The following is a 16,460-nucleotide window of genomic DNA, read 5'->3' on the forward strand; positions in this document are numbered from 1 at the left end:
TGTATGAATCTATAGAGGTGCTTGCCATCTGGCCCCCTTTTTGGTTTTTTAATGGGCAGAATGGGCATATTGTATTCAGATTTAAAAGGGATTATTATTCCCTGATCAATTTATGAGTTTATTACTGGGGTAATACTCTCAATTGCCTCTTTTGAGAGGGAATACTGAGGAATGGAAGGAGGTGAGCTAGATTTAGTTTTTATCTGCACAGGAACAGCTGACTTAAGTAAGCCTACATCGGAAGAAGATGTGGCCCAAAGAGACTCCAGTATATCTTGAAGTATTCCAAAGGTGGAATGTTCTTTCCCTTCCTGACTCTCTGAGAGAATTACAGGGAGTAAATTTAAAGATTCCTCAGGTATTTCCAATGATAAGCAAGTTATTGTGGCTCTGAGTTTGCATAGAAGGTCCCTCCCCAGCAAATTTAAAGGGGAGTCAGGCATCCAAAGGAAGGAATGTTGTACCTCTAGGGGTCCTACAGACACCATTCTAGGGTAAAGTTTTTTAACCCTTTGGGGTATTACTGACACTTCCATTACATTGTCTGAGTCAGCAGAATAACAATGTAAATCAGGTGTACCCTTTAATACAAACCTGGAAGCTCCAGTGTCTAAAAAACAATCATAATAGGTGTTGCCCACCTTTAAGGTAACATGGGGTTCATTAGTATGGGGGGGCAGTGGATAGGGATAACGGGTAGTAGGACATCAGGGTCTGGAAAATCAAAGGTTGTATCCTCTGATTCCTGTGCCCCAGGCCCCCCCATTCCCTTCATTGTATTTGGGAAGTTCCTTGGGCACCCCCCCCTGTAGGGCACCCCCCTGAGGGGCATTAGCACCCTGAGTATTTTTTGGATGAGGACCACTTAAGTTATATTGTTGTGGAGTCATTTGGTTTGAGTTATCATTTTCCTAATATCTATTCCGATAGTTATCATTTCTAAAGTTGTGGTTTCCATTATCATTATTATAGTTATTTCTATAATTATCACTTCTGTAGTTGTTATTAAACTGCCTATTCCTTCTCATAATCTTGAGTAAAGTTCTACACTCTCATTTTGTGGCCCTTCTTCTCACAGAATTATGAGGGAATGGATCGATAATTAGATTCCTGGAGAGGGGCAAGTGTCATTGGTTAAGTATCATGCCCACTTTCCATTTTAGCCATCTTATCTTTTAAACATCTCAATTCTTTCTTTATTTTCTCCATTACATCATTATTTTCTTCCTCCTTGTCTTTGTTTCCCTTTATATAGAACTGTTTTCCGCAATTCTTCAAGGTCCATCTCTGGCCATCTTGGGCAATGTGTTCTAAAATGATCTCTAATCACTTTGCAAGAATTATTGACAAAGTGCCTTCTAACTTGTCTTATGCAATTTTCTTTAGACAGGTCAAAATCCAGGTATCTATCCCCAAACTTGATTATTCTGTCCATGAATCTGGAGGGTGTCTCTTCCTCATTTTTCTTAATTTTTTAAAAATTCTGTCTACTTATCTGTACTGTTTGCACACTCTCTCAATGCTGTTAAGATGGCCTCTCTACAACGGTATGGTTGTAAAAGATCCTCAGAGTCGTTATAGCCTTGATTGGCCAGACTCAAAGAGTATTCTTCTATTTTGGTGTCAGGTTTGTAAAAGAACTCAAGTGGAATCCCCTAGGGATCTACATTTGACCCTGTACTATTTAACAGTTTTGTCAGTGATTTGGATAAATGCTTATCAAATTTGCAGTTGAAGGTGCCCATAGATTGGAGAATTATGATATATAAATATAATAGGATAGGATTATAATGTAAGAAATGATGTATAAGACAATCTCAGAGAATCTAGGAAAGTCTTTATGAATTAATGCAGAATGAACTGAACAGAATCAGGAAAATACTTTATATAATATCAACAACATTGTAAAGACTTTGAAGACTTAAGAATTCTAATCAACATAATGACCCACTACAATTCCAGAGTATTCATGATGAAACATACTATCTACCTTCTGATAGATGGGTTCAGTGTAAATATTGAGATGTAAATTTTTTGGACATAGACAATGGGGTAATTTATTTTGCTTGACTGAATATTTATTACAAGAGTTTTTTCTTCGTTTTCAATTATGGGGTAAGTGGGAGATAGAAAATAGGTTTTTCTAAATTAAAAACAATTTAAAAAAAATTTGCAGATAAAACAAAGCTAAGAGGGATAGATAAAACACTGGATGACAGAATCAAAATCCAAAAAACAGATTTCTATAATTAACACATTGTGCTGGATTTGATAAGTAAGCAACTGATAATTCAATAGTTATATCTATAAAGAGTTATACTTAAGTTCAAAAACTCATTTTCATGTTTAAATGCAGATTGAAGCATACCATTCTTCATTTTATTTCCTTCATGAAATTTTCTCTAGTGTATGTCTCAATGTATGTCTTCTTTCTCAACATAATGAATATGGAAATATGTGTTATATGGTAACATATGTACAACCCATATCATGTTACCTGCCATCTCAAGGAGGGAGGAAAGGCGGGAGGGAGGAAGAGGATATAGATCACAAAATGCCAGAAAATTCTTATTAAAAATTGTGTTAATATGTAAAAAGAATTTTCAATTTTAAAAAGTTTTCTTTACAAGCACAAGAAGAGGCAATAAATAGTCTGAAAAAAGCCTACAGGAAATTTTAGTGACTTAAAGTTCAATAGAAGTCAGGAGTGTAATGTGGTAGCTAAAAAAAGCTAATGTGACTTTGGGTCTGTATAGAAACTTAGCTTTTACTAATCAATCAACAAACATTTATTAAGTGGTTACAATGAGCCAGGCACTATGCTAGGTGTTAGAGATTCAAAGACAGAAAAGGAAGCAATCCATATTCTCAAGGAACTTGATTCCATCAGAGAAGATGCATTACATAGACAAATAAATATACACAGGATTTGTTGTTGTTTTCCAGTCACTGGAAAAGATACTAGAATGCTTCACTATTTCTTTCCCTAACTCATTTTTAAAATGAGAAAATGAGGCAAACAAGGTTAAATTATTTGTCCAGGGTCACCCAGCTAATAAGAGAAAGGGAGATGATGAGTCTTCCTGACTCCAGACCTTGCACGCCAGTCTTTATGCTACCTAGTTGCTCCTTATACAGGATTAATATATACGGAATAAATACAAAGTAAATCTGCAGTAGTTAGAGAGTATTAGCAGTGATGAATAAGAAAGAATTCATGGAAAAGGTAGGATCTGAGCTGAGTTCTATAGGAAGTGAGGAATTCTATGAGGTGGAGATTAGGGAGTACATTTCAGGCATAAAAGATGGGGAGCATCCCAAATGCCAAGAAAGGTATGGAGTGGGAATAGAATGCTATGATTGAGGAAAAAAAAGAAGGTCAATTTAACTGGATAATACAGTATAGGAAGGGGAGTGATATATAAATATGGATGAGCCAATGAAGAATTTTAAAAGTCAAACAGAACTTTACAGTTGATTCTCCAGGCAAAAGGGAACCACTGGAGTTTTTTGAGTAGTGGAGTGACATGTCACACCTGTACTTAAGGACAATCACTTTGCTGTCTGTGTGGAGGATGGATTGGGGTGGGGAGAGACTAGGTCAGGGAGAGCATTTAGGAGGCCCTTGTAATATCATCCAGATAGGCGGGAATGAGGACCTGAAAAAAATATTGGCTATGTGAATAGTGAAAAGGGATCACATGTATGAGATGCTGTGGTGGTAGATTCCAGGAATAAGGGGGGGGGGGTGGTAATAGGAATCATCATAATTAAAAAGGTATCTATTAAGTGCTACTATATGCCAGATAATGTATTAAGGGCTGAGGAGTCAAAGAAAGAAGTCTTCCTCAAGGAATCCACATTCTAAAGGTAGAGACAACAAGAAAGCAACCAAGTACATTCAAGAAGGTAAATAAAATAAACACTTCTGTAGTGCTTACTGTGTGCCAGGCACTGTGCGCCAAGTGCTTTTTACAAATATTATTTGATCCCCATCCTGAGCTATTATCTCCATTTTACAGGTGAGGAGTTGAACAGAGGGTTAAGTGATTTACCCAAGTCCACATAGCTAGTAAGTAAACAAAGTAAACAAAGCTAGTAAACCAGACCTTTAATCACTGAGCCACCAGCAGCCGCTACAAGATATAGATATAGATATGCATGAATAGATGTGTGTGTGTGTGTGTGTATAAATGATAGATAATCTCAGAAGTAAAGCACTACAAAGAAGTGGAGTGGCATCAAGAAAGGCCTCTTGCAGAAGGCAGAATCTGAGCTGGCCCTTAAAGAAGCCAGTGAAAGAACCCATGAAATGGAATTGAGGAAGGAGAGAATTCTAGGCATGTGAAGGTCCTGAAGGCATAGAGTCAGGAGATGGAGAGTCATGTGAGAAGAAAGGCAAAAAAGGCCAATATTGTGTAAGACTGGAAAGGCAGAAAGAATCCAGGTTGTAAAAAGTCTTTAAAAACCAAATAGAGGATTTTCCATTTTATCCTGGAGATGATCAGGTACTGCTGGAGTTCGTTGAATATGGGTGCCATGATCTGACCTGAACGTTAGGAAGATGACTTTGGCACCTGAGTGGAACCCCTACGTGTTCTATCCTGGTCAGATCACGTCTGAAGTATGGTATTTAGTTTTATGAATCACATTTTAAGGACAATAATAAGCTGGGAAAGAGAAGGGAAAATGAGGACAATAAAGAGCCTCAATTCAAGCATAGGTCATGCTAGACTAACCTCATTTCCCTTTTTGATAGGCATACTAAACTTTAGATCAGGAAAGTGAATGCTTAGATAGAGTTTACTTTGATTTAAGCAAAGCATTTCATGTAGTTTCTTATGTTATTCTTGTGGAAAAGATAGATGTAAGATGCACTTTTACAAAAGTACAATTAGAAAGATTTGAGAACAGACTGTCCTACTTTTTTATTTGTAGCTCTAGTTTTTAGCTCATACTAAGCACTTAAATAATTTTCCATTCATTCATTGATTGGATCCAGAACAAGTGAGAATGAATAAGGTATCGGGATAGTTAGTCCAAGGAAGAGAATACTTGAAGGGTACATTATAACTGTCTTTAAGTATAGGATAGATTGCCTTTAAGAAGTTATTAAGGGGGGAGCTGGGTAGCTCAGTGGATTGAGAGCCAGGCCTAGAGACAGGAGGTCCTAGGTTCAAATCTGGCCTCAGTCACTTCCTAGCTGTGTGACCCTGGGCAAGTCACTTGACCCCCATTGCCTAGCCCTTACCACCCTTCTGTGTATTGGCTCCAAGACGGAAAGTACGGGTTTTAATAATAAAAAAAAGAAGTTATTAAAATCATTTTACTTAGCTATAGAGTGCAGAACTAGATATAGTGAACGGAAGCTGAAATAAGGCAAATTTAGGTTTGATGTAAAAGAAAATCCAACAGAGAGAACTATCCAAAGGTATAATGGACTTCAGTACGGTCTCTTTTTACCTGACCAATATGTTCCAAAATCCTTTGCATAAGTTAAAAGTTGCACATAATAACAAACCCCATTATTTAATTAAGCATTTCTTACACAAACATACCTAGGCATCTTGCGACTTAGGCTCATCAGAGCTATTAGCATTACTACTCTTTGTACAGTGGGACCATTATTAATAAATAAATAGAGGTATTGAAACAAAGAGAAGCACTGCTCTGACATAGACATGATTTGTTACAAGCAACAACTCTGGACAAAGAGTGATAAGGGCCCTAACATTTAGTGCAAAATAATATGTCTCATCCTAATGCTTCTCAGAGTGAAAATGAGCATGATTGGTCAAACTTTTGTAAGACTTTAGGTCATTTGGAGAAATGGCAAAATTTTAGCACATAATTAAAAATGTTTATTTTGTGTTCTTTTCTACCTGTACCAGAATACTGTACCAGAATAAAGAAGGATCCTTACCTTCCCCAAAACTCACTAGTCATATAGTCTCTGCCTCTGCCTCTCTCTCTCTCTCTCTCTGTCTCTCTCTGTCTCTCTCTGTCTCTCTCTCTCTCTGTCTCTGTCTCTGTCTCTGTCTCTCTTTCTCTCTCTCTCTCTCATACACACACCCCTCACAGAAAGGAGAAGCTTGCTCAAATATTTGACTCTCCTTTCTTAGCCTTCCAAAATCTCCAAGCTGCCTCATTGATTTATCAAATAGTAAAGTGGGGAGAGGGCTTAGTGTGGTCCCATATATGTTCTACACAGTGGGCAGTCCCTAAAACTTACTCACTCATAGCCTTGTCAGTGTGTGGGCTAGGACTAGGAGCTTTTTGATTCCCAGGTAAAGAAAGAGAATGAAGAGATGGAGAAGGAAAGGGTGTTTGTCCTATTAATGATAGTCCATTGGATGGAATTTCTCTTTCCCCTACATCCTTTCATGAAGGGATGACCAATCAGTATCTTATTACAACCCCAAGTCCTTTCAGCATTGGGAAGTCACATGTCTAGGAACGGTCTTAAAGCTCCCATGTGGTTGATCAGAGCCATGTAGAGAATTATCATATGCTCTATATTCATATCATATGCTCTGTATTCATTACTTTTCTTGATTATTTGCTGTCCTTAGCAAATCAACTGGGAGGTATATTTTCATATCTGTCCATATTCATAATCTATGAACATTCTTGGGGGTGCTGATGAGTTTTCCTCAAGGGTCTTCCTCTAAATAGTTTCAAAACAGTACATCAGTGGGTTGGAAATAATATCCTTAGGCCTTGACCTATATAAATTAAGCTAGTTTTTCTTTTAAAAGGCATTGAAACTGTTCTTGAGATTTGATTGGCTCTAAAGACTTGGGTTTTTTGACATCATTTCCTGGTTACCCGAGTACAAAACAACCAAGAAAAAGCTTAATTTTCTCCTTGAGACTTGGTTGGCAGACCCCAATAGGCATATTTAAGAGAGATGAGGAGCTTCACTTCAATGAATTAATTTACAGGGTCTTTAATGCATATCTTTGCCAAATATCCCTCCCCAGCTCTGTCTAATTAAATCTCCTTTTATTAACTGTTGAATGGCCTGTTTCATTTCATTAAAATATTGAACGTAAACTACTAAGGAACTAGCCTGTCAGGTTTAGTTTAGAACAAAGAAGAATAGATCTTATACAGTCTCAAGAGTATAAAGATAGATTAAAATAATTTCCAAATACTAAGTTATATATATTCAATAAAAATATTTTACAAAACTTAGCAGCTATTACTTGCCAAGTACTTTAAAAGGGCTTACTTGTCTCAACCCAAGCAGATAGAGAAAATTAAATGAAATTAAGATTGGAATAAAACAAAATTACTAATAAGAGAAAGGGAGAAAATAAAGGGGAAAGAAAAAAAGAATTTAATCTTCCCCTCTCAGAGTAAGAAACTCTCGTTTTAACTGAGTTTCCAGAATGCATAGAATTAGGGCTCTGGTGTCCACTGAAAGTAACTTGATCATCCTCAGGTTAAAATTAGTAATAACACCCTGGTAGAACTCAGCGCCACTACCCATAGCAATACCTTTTGCCCTCGAACAAGGAAGCAATGGCAGCACCCATGATAGTGCTTAGCCTTTGGCATGGGTGGCAGCATTCCACCTGGCACAGGGAGCAGCTCTAAAGCCATGGCACCAATCCTGGCATAGGAGGACAGAGCCAGAATCCAGGAGTTAAAGGACCCAAGCAGTCGTCCCACTATGGTGCTAGTGGCAGCAGTACTGACAGTGCTCTGGCTTTGGCACAGGTTCATTATTAGGCCCTGATATTAGGTGTGTAGTGTGGCCTTGGCCCCAATAGTGGTCATTGCCCCAGGAAGACAGTGATGTGGGCCCCAATGGCTCATGTAGAAAAGGTAGGTCCAACATAGTCCTTTACTTACTGTAATTTGAAATTGATGGACCCCCTCCACATTTCTGTTGGTACAATCTCTAGTTGACAGTGAACATATTCCTTCCCCAGGAAGACTTAAAGGGTTAAGTAGCAATGTGACTTGCTTTATGGCAACAGGGACACCTTGTCTACTCCTTTCTTGTGTACTCTAATATTGTGTGTTGCTTATGGTTCGGTCTGGTCTAACTCTTCATGTCCTCACTGACCACAATACACCAGGCTCTTCTGCTGTTCTACCTATCCAACGTCATGTTCATTGTTTCCATGACACTATATATCCATCTCACACTCTGATATTCCCTTTTTTAATCTTTGATCTTTACCAATATCAGGGTCTTTTCTGAGGAGTTCTGTTTTTTCATTAAAAGGTCAAAGTATTTAAGCTTCATCTTCAGTATTTGACCTTCCAGAGAAGAGTTGAATTAATTCATTTCACATACCACCAAGGTTATGGTTAAGATCCTGCAAGTTAGCCTTTAACAATATATGAACTAAAAGTGACCAGAAGAGCAGGCTGGCTTTTGAAGAGGCAGAAGAATGAAAGACCAAATTACCAACATTCAGTGGATTGTGGTTTAGAAAGCAAAAGAGTTCCTGAAAAACATCCACTTCTTCATTGACTACATTAAAGCCAAGGATCTCTCAAAACTTATTCATCTAAGACCAAGAAAGAACATAAACAAAAGAAAGCACTAAGTGTTCGTGATAAAGGGTAGCTAGGTTTTTTTTGAGACTCTAGCTATTGTAGAAAATGAACAAACTTATTAAAGAAACAAAGATTCTTAGCCAGAGCAAGGTATGGTGGGGAAGAAAGTAGTTTCACCATTTATAGTGTGTCCTTGTCAATAAGGACAGCTACATTTCTGCTATCACTCTGGATTTCCCCTCATTTTTTCACTCTTTCCTTTCCCAGTACCTCACACCTTATCCGACCTGTGGCAGTTGTATTGCAATTACAGTAGCAGAGGCAATGTTGAAAAACCCCAAGTAGTTTATCCCATTATTTCCCTATCTTCCTCTAATCTTCTGGTATCCCTGTAGTTGCAATGATTTGTTGTAGAGGTTATATTATCAAAAGTGAAGTTGCTTGGGAATGGAGGCAGTGGCAAGGACTGTTGATAGCATTCCTTGCCTTCACATACAGGGAGGATGCCACCCCTCTCCTCTGATGCTGCAGTGGCATGCTCAAGGGTCGGTGCCTTTCCCCTTTAGACTTGCATACATCTTAGCTCTTTAGAGATTTCTGATTTCTCCCTTGTTTTGAAAGGGTTGGAGAAAGGGAAACTGTCTTTTCTAATGGTCCTTGGATCAGTATACACTGATGATCTTTGACTCATCTTGACTCTTTCTATCTTTCCAGACTTTTTATACTTTCCTGCCCTTTATATATGCTATGATCCAGTGACATTGGATTCCCTTATATTTCCTTAAACAAGACATTCTCTACTCTAAACTCAGTGAATTTTCACCAGCTATCTCTCATACCTGGAATTTTTTTTTCCTCCTCATCTCCACCTTGTCTTCTCTCACTTCCTTCAAGATTCAGCTAAAATCCTACCTTCTAAAAGGAGCTTTCTGCAGCTCCTCTTTATGCTAATGCCTTCTTTCTGAGATTACCTTTAACTTACTGTGTATATATCTAATTATATATATCTTGTATATATATATATATAAATATATATACATATATATCATTCATAGTTTGCATGTTGTCTTCCCCATTAATTTGTGATCGGAAACTGTTTTCATCTTTCTTTGTATCCCCAGCAGTTAGTGAAGGGTCTGGCATGTAAAAGGTACTTAATAAAGGTTTGTTTGACTTGACACGACTTCATATATACAAATTCCAGCAGAAAGTAGGCTAAAGGTTAGAGAGTCCATGTAGCAAACAGGAAACTCACAATCAGTTCCTGGTTGATGATTTTCTCCCTTTTATGATTTGTTCTAGAAATTCCCCTTGGGCATAGTGTGATGTATGTGCCAGTCTCCTTGTGGAGCCAGGAACCTACCATCCCATATTGCATCCAATCTGTTCTCTGCTCCTGCTACAGTCTTTATCAGCAGCTATTGTTTCCTGGGAATCAATACTAGGATGAAGATGGGAGATGAGAATTCAGAAATGCTCAGGACCCTTCAAAGCTTGCAAAAAGAAAATTCTGTTGCCTTCATCAACCTCCCTTAGGAATTTTGTTGGATGGCTTTCTCCTTTCTCTGCTACAGACACTTGGGCCCAAACTGACTTGATGTTTTATAGATAACTTCCTGCTGTGCTGGTTCAACTTTCATTCCCTGTATTGTTCCCTGCCTAATTGCCACCATCAAAAGGAAGAGAGGTAGTGAAATAAGGCCAATCATCTGATTCTCTGACCATATGCCTTCCATCTTATATTGCACTTGCCTCTAGTCTAATCATGTCCAGCATTCCTTGAGAAGATTAGGGACACCTTCCAGCCAGTGATGAGCAATCTGACACCCAATCCCACCCTACACTTCCTCCATCTCCTTATTCCCATTCCTCTCATCCCTCTCATCTCAAAGTTCCAACTAGATTCCTAGCAGTGTGACCCTGGGCAAGTCATTTAACCCTCTTTACCTACTCCTTACCACTCTTCTGCATTGGAACCAGTACACTGGCAAGGTAAGGAAAGGGTTGGAAAAAATGTTCCAGTTAGATGCCACCCTCACCTTCTGCTGGGCCCTCAGGAATGCCTGTTGCATAGGCAACAAACTTTCCTTCATCCTGATTCTTTTCTCTCATCTCTCCCATTCACTGGCTGCCCTGTGATGACACAGCTCCCTTGGCCACCTTTTCTAATATTGCCTGTACCTTCACTCATTCCTCTTAGCTCCCCAGTTGAGACAGGGGAGTTGGAATACTCCTTGCTCTCCTTTGCCACGTCCAGGTTCTTCCCTGCCATCATCATTCTGTAACCTCTCCTCCTTATCCTCACCCACTGACTTTCCTGTCTCCCTTTAAGTCCAAACTAAAATCCTGTATTTTACAAAAAGTTTCTTCTAATCTCTCTTAACCTTAGTGCCTTCCTTATCTTATTTCCTGTCTGGCCTTGCTATAGCATGCATATACAGATTTGTGTCCCTCTTGTCTTCTCCATTATATTATAAACTCATTGAAAGCAGACTATCTTTACCTCTTTTTTGTATCCCAAGCACATCACACAATGTTTTCTGATTGACTGATTGTCTCTGGGACATGACCTAATCTCTCTAATTTGTCTCTGGGACATGACCTAATCTCTCTAATTAGTAATACATACTTTCTGTGCAGTCTCTACAGTTGATTAAAATCTTTTCCCAAATATAATTTATAATTTTTGATTGATTAAGACACAATTTCATCTGGTTTGTGTGATTTACTTTAAATGTGGTAGTGTTATTCAATTGAATCCCACTCTTATAGATATAAAATATCAATATTGACAGGATAGGAAGTCAAGAATTGAAACATACTAAAATCAGAAAGAGAAATTTGTTAAGCCATATATAAATTTCCCTCAGCAATATAATAAAAAATCTATCTAAAATTAAGAGCTAAAATTACTTTAAACAAATAAACACTAAGACTTTTTTTTAAGAAGTAAGATCAAAGTTAAAGCAAGGATTGTTCTCTTCATAATTATTTGATAGGGCACACGACATGCTAGCTATAGAAACAATAAAAAAAATAAGCTAAGGTAATAAACACAAGCAAAGAGGAAGTAAAATTATCTTTTTACATATAATTTGGTTATTTACTTTAAAAACTTCAAAGATTCAATAAATATACTTAATTTAAAACATAATTAATAAAATATTACTCTCAGCTAAGTTATAGAATACAAAATAAAAGCACAAAAATTATTAGCCTTACTACTTCAAAACCACAGGGAGAAGAAATGCAAAAATTCTACTCAAAATAATTACAAAGTATATGAAATGTTGGGATTTAAACCTGCTAAAATGAGACTTCCAGGGGAGAACTTGCCTAATCTCTCCCAAATTACCCCACTTTAAACAAAGCCTCTTACTAAATTTTGGAGCAGTGAATCAGTTGTCTAAACCAGAAAAGCTCAGAGAATCCGCAGGAAAGATTGTCTCCCTGGGGTGGGAAGAGAGCACAGTATGGAGCAGGTAGCCTGAATAAGGGCAGATCATGTGCTAGCAGGGCGAAGGGTCCTTGCAGCAGTAAGGCCTCAATCCTGCAAAGGCTGCCAGAGAGGTCCCACCCCTGCAGCAGCAAGACGCAGGCCCCAGTAAAGTTCATCAGGGAGGCCTTTTTGGACTTATGACTACAGTTGGGGCCTGCCCCCAGTGCAGGCCACCAGAAAGACCCCCTCATATATCCCCTTGCAAGCCAGAAGCAAAACTTCACATCCAGGGCAAGCCAGAAGCAAGGCCCCACCTCTAGGTCAAACCAACAATGAGGTGTCCTACTATGGAGCTAGCACCCAAAGTCACCCCCAGGATAAGCCACAATGAAGGTCCCACTATGTAAGTAAATGGGGAGGCTTCCCTGATGTACAAGCAAGCAGCAAAGTCTTCTACTGTTCAAGCCAACAGATAAGCCTTAAGGCTTGTACAAGCTGGAGGCAAAGTCCCAAATACCAGAAGAAGAATCTTGGGACAGTGCCTTCTCTAACCCAGGAACAGTGCCTACCCTTAATATAAGGTGAAAAGCTACATGATAAATTGGGGAAATGAGCAAAAAAATAAAAGACTATGGAAAGTTATTATGGTGACAGGGAAGATCAAGGCACAAACCTAGAAGAAAACAATGTCAAAATGACTACAGGAGAAACCTCAAAGAAAAATGTAAATTGGAGTCAGACCAAAAAAAGAACTAGAAGAAATTTTTTTTTTAAAAAAGGACTTTAAAAATCAAATAAGAGAGTTAGAAAAAAATTTGGGAAAAGAAAAAGAATAATGCAAGAAAATAATGAAATTAGAGTCAATAGCTTATAAAAGAAATACACAAAAAAGGGGAATGACATACAAATATTCATCAAAGGAAACAACTTCAAAAGTAGAATTGGCCAAATGGAAAAGGAGGTACAAAAATTCACTAAAGAAAATAACTTTTTAAAAAGTGGAACTGGTCAAATGGAAAAGAAAGTACTTTACCACTGAAGGAAATAATTCCTTAAGAATTATAATTGAACAAAGTGGAAACTAGTGAGTCCATGGAATATCAAGAAATAATCAAACAAAATCAAAAGAATGAAAAAATAGATGAAAATGTGAAATATCTCATTGAAAAATAACAAATTCCTCTTATTACACAAATACGGAACTAATACCTAAACTAGGAAGAACAAAAACAGAGAAAGAAAACTGGACCCATGATGGCAAACCTATGGCACACATGCCAAAGATGGCATGCAGATCCCTCTCTGTGGGCATGTGCACTCTCCCCTCCTTTTCCCTGCCAAATTTGTTACTAGAAAGGCAGAGGGACTCGAGTGGAATTGTTCCCTTCCCTCTCTTTATTGTGCCCAATGACACTTTTTCAAATCCCCTGCCCTCCGCTTAGCAGTCCAATGGGAATGCATAAGGGGTAAAGTGGGTGGCTCACAGGTGGCAGAGCTATTATTTTACCACAGTGAAATATTTGATAAAACCCAAAGATCCAAAATTTTGGAACAAGAACTCACTATTTCACAAAAAACATTGAGGAAATTGGAAAATAGTGTGGTTGAGACTGGGAATAGACCAATAATAGCTCACATTGTATACCAATATAAGGTCAACATGGGTACATGATTTAGACATAAAGGATGGTACCATGAGCAAATTAGGGGAGCACGGGACAGTTTGCCTGTCAGATCTATGGTTAAGAGAAGAATTTACACCCAAACAAGAGATAGAGAACATTATAGGATATATAATAGATAATTTTGATTATATTAAGTTTAAAAGGTTTTGTACAAACAAAACCAATGCAACTAATATTAGAAAGAAAGCAAAAAGCCGGGGGGAAATTTTATACCAAGTTAATAAAGGTCTTATTTCTCAAATATGTAGAAAATTAATTCAAAATTGTTTAAAACATTCTCCAACTGATAAATGGCCAAACATACAAACAATCTGTTTTCAGGTGAAGAAATCAAAGACATTCCAAAAGTCATGTGAAAAAATGATCTAACTCACTTTTGAGCAGAGAAATGTAAATCAAAACAACACTGAGGTAACTCCTCCAACCTATCAGATTGGCCTATATAAAGAAAAAGAAAATGATAAATGTTGGAGGGGATGTGAGAAAATTGGGACATTAATGTACTGTTGGTGGAGTTGTGATATGATCCAACCTTTCAGGAAAAAAATTTGTAATTCTACTTAAAGGACTAGAAAACTATCCAGCAATACCACTATTGGGTCTGTATCCCAAAGAGATTTTAAAAAGGGGTGGGGGAGGACTTATTTGTACAAAAATATTTAATGTAGCTTTTCTTGTAATAGGAAAGAAATGGAAATTGAGGAGTTGTTCATCAATAGGAAGATGACTGAACTGTGGAATATGATTGTAAAGGAATCTGTTTGTATTATGAATGTAAAGGAAACTATTGTGCTATATGTAATGATGAGCAGCATGATTTTGGAAAAACCTAGAATGGTCTATATGAACTGATGCAAAGAGAAGTGAGTAGAACTGGAAGAATGTTGTACTCGGTAAGAGCAATATTTTTTTGATGAACACCTATGAATGTTCTAGTTATTCCCCTATACAGTGTATAGTCTATACAGTGATCTAAGACAATTACACAGACTCATGATGAGAAATGCCATCTATCTTCAGAGAAAGAACTGATGGAGTCTGAATGTAGACCAAAACATACTATATTACACTTTCTTCTTCTTCTTTTTTTTGCTTTATTTGAGATCTCTTCCATAAATGACTAATATGGAAAAATATTTTACATGATAGCATGTGTAAAATAAGATTCCTTGCTGTCTCAGGAACAATTGGAAGGAGGGAGAGAATTTAGCTCTCAAACATTTTTAAATGAATATGAAAAATTATGTTTACATAGAATTAAAATAAAACATTAACATAAAAACCCCAAACTACTAAAACATATTCAGTGTCTATATAAATAAAATTACAAAACACCATAAGGAAAATTAAAACAATTGAAGTAACATTTGTTGTTCAAGGGTATTCTCTGTCAATATAACAAAAATAATAACACATTAATTAAATTAATTTTTAGATTTTGACTAGTACACTGATACTAAAGCTGTGAATTGTACCAACTATTTTGGGAAATAATTTGGAGTTGGGAGAGAAAAATCATTGCTTAAAAGATGTTTAGTATATTTTTCATTCACCCTCAGACCAATACTGTCTGAATAATTCACAAGTTTCAGATCTCTTGGCCAGTGGGGCAATGACTTGGACTTTCTTTGTCCTTTTAGCTGCATCTTCCTATTGGTAATGGTACATCTTTTTCTCTATTAAATAGTCCTAAAGTTGGAATCACTTCCTATTGAAAAGCTGGCACTCAGCTTAGAAACTCACAATATCTCACTCATGAGATTATTGCCAAGCTTAGCTTCATGGGAGCAACATCTGCCCTATGTGTGTGAGCCTAGTTTTTCTTCAAAAAATATTGAAACCATCCTTGAGACTTAATTGTCTTAGGCTAAAAAAGGTTTGAGCTTATTTTATTTATATTTTATTTGATATTTAAAATATATTTATTTTATTGAGTCTATTTCATGCTGAGTGTTAAGACAGTCCACAGGTATCTCTTTTGATTCAAATTCAAACACCTGAACTACAGTCCAAGATCTATCAATCCTGGTCTAGAATATTTGGTTTTAGTTGGTAGGACTGCCTCAAAATGATCTCAGAGCTGACTTTGTGGTTGAAATGGGGAGTTATTTAAAGGTTATAAGAAATGTGCTACTTCTGCCCTCTGTTCTCTAGACAGTGGTTCTGTCCTAAGGCCATTAAACTGGGATTAGAAAGTAAACTACAGTTCCCGCATGTGGCCACTTGAAACAAATGTGAATGTGATCATTTAAGAGCCCTGTGCCTTGAAGATGATAAATATTGACTATCATCTGTTCAATCTGAATAACTTTGCATATAAGGGAGATAGTGATCTTTAGACCTACCAGCAATGGTTGGCCTGTGCCTTTCCTTTAGACTAACATTTTGTGGATTGTAAAGAAACTTTTCAGAAATACTTGGGTCATTTTATATGGCATTCAGGAAGTTGTTCAGATTTTTTTAGTGCAAGGCAATGAAAGGACAATGAGTTTTTCTAGGACCTTAAAGATTATTCTAGGATTAGATATACCCGGACTGATTTGCTGAAAGGGTGGAAAGGTAAGGATTATGTTAATTTAAAAGAATAGATTGTTTTTGCTCTCACTCCAGAACTGAGAACTGTGACTCTCTTACAGGGACTTCTAGGGATGGACCCCCTTGGAGTGGGCTCCAGTACAAGTTGCAAGTGTCCTCCTCCTTGTTTACATGGATGTCTCCTTGTGCACACTGATTCTGTGAGATAAATTTCCATAACAGCTTTGTTCTAAATTCATCAAGATCAGAGATATTCCTAGGTTTGTCTAATTTGACTCCCTCTA

General features: G+C 37.3%; 1 protein-coding gene across 2 annotated transcripts in view; it reads left to right on the forward strand.

The window, feature by feature from the left end:
• ASB13 (ankyrin repeat and SOCS box containing 13) overlaps positions 1–16,460 on the forward strand; it is an 81,136-nt gene that overhangs the window by 11,829 nt on the left and 52,847 nt on the right. Inside the window, exon 1 of one of the 2 annotated variants that reach the window (XM_056799034.1) lies at positions 16,337–16,436. The exons of the other annotated variant lie outside the window; for it this stretch is intronic. The gene's annotated coding sequence lies outside the window, so the exon portion shown is untranslated. Of the gene's footprint in view, positions 1–16,336; positions 16,437–16,460 lie in introns of those variants that run through there. 2 annotated transcript variants of the gene reach the window in all.

This window comes from Monodelphis domestica, chromosome 5 (assembly GCF_027887165.1).
Source record: "Monodelphis domestica isolate mMonDom1 chromosome 5, mMonDom1.pri, whole genome shotgun sequence".
Lineage (NCBI taxonomy): Eukaryota > Metazoa > Chordata > Mammalia > Didelphimorphia > Didelphidae > Monodelphis > Monodelphis domestica.